Here is a 7500-nt window from a genome sequence, read left to right on the forward strand (position 1 = left end):
ACTGACACTTAGAATATTTTTGAAGCAGTACAAATCAGTAACCAGCGACACTTAGAATATTTTTGAAGCAGTACAAATCAGTAACCACTGACACTTAGAATATTTTTGAAGCAGTACAAATCAGTAACCGCTGACACTTAGAATATTTTTGAAGCAGTACAAATCAGTAACCAGCGACACTTAGAATATTTTTGGAGCAGTACAAATCAGTAACCACTGACACTTAGAATATTTTTGAAGCAGTACAAATCAGTAACCAGCGACACTTAGAATATTTTTGAAGCAGTACAAATCAGTAACCACTGACACTTAGAATATTTTTGAAGCAGTACAAATCAGTAACCGCTGACACTTAGAATATTTTTGAAGCAGTACAAATCAGTAACCAGCGACACTTAGAATATTTTTGGAGCAGTACAAATCAGTAACCAGCCCCACTTAGAATATTTTTGAGTCAGTACAAATCAGTAACCAGCGACACTTAGAATATTTTTGAAGCAGTACAAATCAGTAACCACTGACACTTAGAATATTTTTGAAGCAGTACAAATCAGTAACCAGCGACACTTAGAATATTTTTGAAGCAGTACAAATCAGTAACCAGCGACACTTAGAATATTTTTGGAGCAGTACAAATCAGTAACCAGCGACACTTAGAATATTTTTGAAGCAGTACAAATCAGTAACCAGCGACACTTAGAATATTTTTGGAGCAGTACAAATCAGTAACCAGCGACACTTAGAATATTTTTGAAGCAGTACAAATCAGTAACCACTGACACTTAGAATATTTTTGAAGCAGTACAAATCAGTAACCAGCGACACTTAGAATATTTTTGAAGCAGTACAAATCAGTAACCACTGACACTTAGAATATTTTTGAAGCAGTACAAATCAGTAACCAGCGACACTTAGAATATTTTTGGAGCAGTACAAATCAGTAACCACTGACACTTAGAATATTTTTGAAGCAGTACAAATCAGTAACCACTGACACTTAGAATATTTTTGAAGCAGTACAAATCAGTAACCAGCGACACTTAGAATATTTTTGAAGCAGTACAAATCAGTAACCACTGACACTTAGAATATTTTTGAAGCAGTACAAATCAGTAACCGCTGACACTTAGAATATTTTTGAAGCAGTACAAATCAGTAACCAGCGACACTTAGAATATTTTTGGAGCAGTACAAATCAGTAACCACTGACACTTAGAATATTTTTTGAAGCAGTACAAATCAGTAACCACTGACACTTAGAATATTTTTGGAGCAGTACAAATCAGTAACCACTGACACTTAGAATATTTTTGAAGCAGTACAAATCAGTAACCAGCGACACTTAGAATATTTTTGAAGCAGTACAAATCAGTAACCAAGTGCATTTTTGAATTGGTTACTGATTTCTCCGTTGAAGTTGGGGCTGCGGTTGGCTTCAGTTAGTGGTGGGGGCTTAATTTTCGCCGAGGGGAGCGTGTCCCGGTAGTGTCTCCGAGGAAGTGGTACCTATTGCAGGGGGTGTTTCTGAATTTGGGCCCTTTTTGAGTGGCATTGCCGGATGGGTTTTGTGTTGAAGGCTTCCAAATCGGGTAGCTCAGCCGGATTTGACCCGGCGGTTCTACCGACTGTCACGCCTTCGAGGGGGGACTGTTGTCTAAGTTCAGGCCGAATTTGGTGAATTTCCTAAGTCGGGAAGTGGTCCCAACGGGTTTGGGAGTGAACCTAACTGCTCATACCAACTTTGAGGCTTTGGGGCCGGGTAGCACAGTCGGATTTGACCCGGCGGTTCTGCCGAATGCCTGGCCTTCGAGGGGGGCCTGCCCTCTGAGTTCAGGCCGAATTTGGTGAATTTCCTAAGTCGGGAAGTGGTCCAAACGGGGATGGGAGTGAACCTGACAGCTCATACCGACTTTGGGGCTTCCAAGCCGGGTAGCTCAACCGGATTTGATCCGGCGGTTCTAGCGACTGCCACGGCTTCGAGGGGGGACTGTTGTCTAAGTTCAGGCCGAATTTGGTGAATTTCCCGAGTCGGGAAGTGGTCCAAACGGGGATGGGAGTGAACCTGACAGCTCTTACCGACATTGAGGCTTCGGGGCCGGGTAGCACAGTCGGATTTGACCCGGCGTTTCTGCCGACTTCCACGCCTTCGAGCGGGGACTCTCCTCTAAGTTCAGGCCGAATTTGGTGAATTTCCTAAGTCGGGAAGTGGTCCAAACGGGGATGGGAGTGAACCTAACTGCTCATACCAACTTTGAGGCTTTGGGGCCGGGTAGCACAGTCGGATTTGACCCGGCGGTTCTGCCGAATGCCTGGCCTTCGAGGGGGGCCTGCCCTCTGAGTTCAGGCCGAATTTGGTGATTTTCCTAAGTCGGGAAGTGGTCCAAACGGGGATGGGAGTGAACCTGACAGCTCATACCGACTTTGGGGCTTCCAAGCCGGGTAGCTCAACCGGATTTGATCCGGCGGTTCTAGCGACTGCCACGGCTTCGAGGGGGGACTGTTGTCTAAGTTCAGGCCGAATTTGGTGAATTTCCCGAGTCGGGAAGTGGTCCAAACGGGGATGGGAGTGAACCTGACAGCTCTTACCGACATTGAGGCTTCGGGGCCGGGTAGCTCAGTCGGATTTGACCCGGCGATTCTGCCGACTTCCACGCCTTCGAGCGGGGACTCTCCTCTAAGTTCAGGCCGAATTTGGTGAATTTCCTAAGTCGGGAAGTGGTCCAAACGGGGATGGGAGTGAACCTGACAGCTCTTACCGACTTTGGGGCTTCCAAGCCGGGTAGCTCAACCGGATTTGATCCGGCGGTTCTAGCGACTGTCACGCCTTCGAGGGGGGACTGTTGTATAAGTTCAGGCCGAATTTGGTGAATTTCCCGAGTCGGGAAGTGGTCCAAACGGGGATGGGAGTGAACCTGACAGCTCTTACCGACTTTGGGGCTTCCAAGCCGGGTAGCTCAACCGGATTTGATCCGGCGGTTCTGCCGACTGTCACGCCTTCGAGGGGGGACTGTTGTATAAGTTCAGGCCGAATTTGGTGAATTTCCCGAGTCGGGAAGTGGTCCAAACGGGGATGGGAGAGAACCTGACAGCTCTTACCGACTTTGAGGCTTCGGGGCCGGGTAGCTCAGCCGGATTTGATCCGGCGGTTCTGCCGACTGTCACGCCTTCGAGGGGGGACTGTCCTCTGAGTTCAGGCCGAATTTGGTGAATTTCCCGAGTCGGGAAGTGGTCCAAACGGGGATGGGAGTGAACCTGACAGCTCATACCGACTTTGAGGCTTCCAAGCCGGGTAGCTCAGCCGGATTTGACCCGGCGATTCTGCCGACTTCCACGCCTTCGAGGGGGGACTGCCCTCTGAGTTCAGGCCGAATTTGGTGCATTTCCCGAGTCGGGAAGTGGTCTCTGTCACAACGGGGGCAAGTGTCTGAAGAGGTAAAGTGAGTAACCAGCACAGCTTAGGGAAGGGTTCCAAAGTTCTCAACAATGTGAATTCGGTTACCAGGAAAGCTTAGGAAAGTTGCCTGACTGTCCCAAACGAATGAACTGCAAAACTTAGGGAACATGCCCGAAGATGCTTAAAAGTGTGAAATCAGTAAGCAGGAAAGCATAGGAAAGTGCCTGAAAGTGCTAAATGAGTAACATGAAAAACGTAGAAAAATGCCCGAAAATGTTTAAAAGTGTGAACTCAGTAACCAGCAAAACTTAGTAAAACGTTGGAAAAGCAGAAATGAGTAACCAGAAAAACTTAGAAAAATGTTTGAAAATGAGAAATGAGTAACCAAGAAAACTTAGAAAAATGCCCAAAAAGAAGAAATCAGTAACCAGAAAAACTTAGAAAAATGTTTGAAAATGAGAAATGAGTAACCAAGAAAACTTAGAAAAATGCCCAAAAAGAAGAAATCAGTAACCAGAAAAACTTAGAAAAATGTTTGAAAATGAGAAATGAGTAACCAGAAAAACTTAGAAAAATGTTTGAAAATGAGAAATGAGTAACCAAGAAAACTTAGAAAAATGCCCAAAAAGAAGAAATCAGTAACCAGAAAAACTTAGAAAAATGTTTGAAAATGAGAAATGAGTAACCAAGAAAACTTAGAAAAATGCCCAAAAAGAAGAAATCAGTAACCAGAAAAACTTAGAAAAATGTTTGAAAATGAGAAATGAGTAACCAAGAAAACTTAGAAAAATGCCCAAAAAGAAGAAATCAGTAACCAGAAAAACTTAGAAAAATGTTTGAAAATGAGAAATGAGTAACCAGAACAACTTAGAAAAATGTTTGAAAATGAGAAATGAGTAACCAAGAAAACTTAGAAAAATGCCCAAAAAGAAGAAATCAGTAACCAGAAAAACTTAGAAAAATGTTTGAAAATGAGAAATGAGTAACCAAGAAAACTTAGAAAAATGCCCGAAAAGAAGAAATCAGTAACCAGAAAAACTTAGAAAAATTTTCGGCCAAGTGTGAAAAATATTCTAAGTGTCAGCGGAGGAAAATGCCGAAGCATCGGGAAAGATTCAAAAACTCATGCCGAACATGAGTTCCGAAGTGCCGGAGGAACTGGGCGAATTGAGCCCGGCGGTTGGCCAGATGTCGTTTTGAGTCTGCAGCCCGAAAACTTTAACTTTGTCTGCCGCGGAAGTCTGGACCGGGAAAAATCCAAACGGTTTTGCCGGGTTCGAGTTCCAGAGCGAAGCAGTCGAATTTGAAATTCAGACCCATTCAGTGCCACTTGACATTGTGACACAGTGAGGTTGGCGGGGTACCCGGAGATTTCTGGGAACACGATTTTTAGAACAAAATGGCGGCGCGGGACCACTTTGAAAGGCATCCGAAAAACGGTTCCGCGGGCAGAGCACTTGAATGACAGGCCTGTGTGCATGCCCAAGAGCTCTCGGAAGTCTAATTTTTGACACTTTGTCAAATTTTCGACAGACTTACCCAACTCTTGCTGCCTGTTCTAAGAATCAGTCAGAGGCCTGTGCGGCGGTCTCTTGACACTTTGGAGGGCGGGCAAACCCCACGTTGACTCCGGCCGTCCCTCCAAAAGGCACTTGCTATTGGGGGAAAGGATTGCAAGTAGCCTGGTTCCCGTGGGAGCGGCCAGGAAGGGTGCAGGCTGGCCCTTGCCTGAGCATTCCCAAAACCCTCTTCCGCTGAGAGCAGACCTCGCACGCCGCACTACCGGCTCTGGGAGTGGTTGGCCGCTATTGTACATAGTCCGGTCCTTCCTCTGCCACCCGGCAAGTGCGATGGCTCTGCCGCCCTGCGGTGCTCGTCACCCAGGTTTGGGGAACACGATACTTAGAACATGTTGGCGGCTCGGGACCTGCAGGCGAAAGGGGCCCCGTGGTGCTGAGCACATCGACCTCGGGTCTCAGTGCAAGCCGGAGAGTTCGCGGAAGTCTTAAAAGATTTTGACATCTGCTCAAATCTTTGACAGGCTTGCCTGACTCTTTCCGTCCGTTCTAAGAATCAGTCGGAGGCCGGGGCGGGGACGGTCTCTTGACACACGGAGGGTTGGCTTCCCTCCTCAGGCGTTTGTGTCGAAAATGAAGGCGAGAGATGCAAGCGTCCTGGTTCCCCTGGGTGCTGCCAGCAAGGGTGCAGGCTGACCCTTGCCTGAGCACTCCCAAAAGCCTCTTAAGCTGAGAGCAGGCGCCGCACTACCGGCTCTGGGAGTCGTTGGCCGCTATTGTACATAGTCCGGTCCTTCCTCTGCCACCCGGCAAGTGCGATGGCTCTGCCTCCCTGCGGTGCTCGTCACCCAGGTTTGGGGAACACGATACTTAGAACATGTTGGCGGCTCGGGACCTGCAGGCGAAGGGGGCCCCGTGGTGCTGAGCACATCGACCTCGCGTCTCAGTGCAAGCCGGAGAGTTCGCGGAAGTCTTAACAGGCTTGCCTGACTCTTTCCGTCCGTTCTAAGAATCAGTCGGAGGCCGGGGCGGGGACGGTCTCTTGACACACGGAGGGTTGGCTTCCCTCCTCAGGCGTTTGTGTCGAAAATGAAGGCGAGAGATGCAAGCGTCCTGGTTCCCCTGGGTGCTGCCAGCAAGGGTGCAGGCTGACCCTTGCCTGAGCACTCCCAAAAGCCTCTTAGGCTGAGAGCAGGCGCCGCACTACCGGCTCTGGGAGTCGTTGGCCGCTATTGTACATAGTCCGGTCCGTCCTCTGCCACCCGGCAAGTGCGATGGCTCTGCCTCCCTGCGGTGCCCGTCACCCAGGTTTGGAGAACACGATACTTAGAACATGTTGGCGGCTCGGGACCTGCAGGCGAAAGGGGCCCCGTGGTGCTGAGCACATCGACCTCGCGTCTCAGTGCAAGCCGGAGAGTTCGCGGAAGTCTTAACAGGCTTGCCTGACTCTTTCCGTCCGTTCTAAGAATCAGTCGGAGGCCGGGGCGGGGACGGTCTCTTGACACACGGAGGGTTGGCTTCCCTCCTCAGGCGTTTGTGTCGAAAATGAAGGCGAGAGATGCAAGCGTCCTGGTTCCCCTGGGTGCTGCCAGCAAGGGTGCAGGCTGACCCTTGCCTGAGCACTCCCAGAAGCCTCTTAGGCTGAGAGCAGACGCCGCACTACCGGCTCTGGGAGTCGTTGGCCGCTATTGTACATAGTCCGGTCCTTCCTCTGCCACCCGGCAAGTGCGATGGCTCTGCCTCCCTGCGGTGCCCGTCACCCAGGTTTGGAGAACACGATACTAAGAACATGTTGGCGGCTCGGGACCTGCAGGCGAAAGGGGCCCCGTGGTGCTTAGCACATCGACCTCGCGTCTCAGTGCAAGCCGGAGAGTTCGCGGAAGTCTAAAGCTTTTGACATTCGCTCAAAGCTTTGACAGGCTTGCCCGACTCTTTCCGTCCGTTCTAAGAATCAGTCAGAGGCCGGTGGGGAGGTCTCTTGACGCAAGGGGAGGGGTGGCGTCCCTCCTCAGGCGCTTGTGTCGAAAATGAAGGCGAGAGATGCAAGCGTCCTGGTTCCCCTGGGTGCTGCCAGCAAGGGTGCAGGCTGACCCTTGCCTGAGCACTCCCAGAAGCCTCTTAGGCTGAGAGCAGACGCCGCACTACCGGCTCTGGGAGTCGTTGGCCGCTATTGTACATAGTCCGGTCCTTCCTCTGCCACCCGGCAAGTGCGATGGCTCTGCCTCCCTGCGGTGCCCGTCACCCAGGATTGGAGAACACGATACGAAGAACATGTTGGCGGCTCGGGACCTGCAGGCGAAAGGGGCCCCGTGGTGCTTAGCACATCGACCTCGCGTCTCAGTGCAAGCCGGAGAGTTCGCGGAAGTCTAAAGCTTTTGACATTCGCTCAAAGCTTTGACAGGCTTGCCCGACTCTTTCCGTCCGTTCTAAGAATCAGTCAGAGGCCGGTGGGGTGGTCTCTTGACGCAAAGGGGAGGGGTGGCGTCCCTCCTCAGGCGCTTGTGTCGAAAAATGAAGGCGAGAGACGCGAGCGGCCTGGTTGCTTTGGGTGCTGCCAGGAAGGATGTGGTCTGACCCTTGCCTGAGCAC

This window comes from Hemiscyllium ocellatum, assembly GCF_020745735.1.
Source record: "Hemiscyllium ocellatum isolate sHemOce1 chromosome 15 unlocalized genomic scaffold, sHemOce1.pat.X.cur. SUPER_15_unloc_12, whole genome shotgun sequence".
NCBI lineage: Eukaryota > Metazoa > Chordata > Chondrichthyes > Orectolobiformes > Hemiscylliidae > Hemiscyllium > Hemiscyllium ocellatum.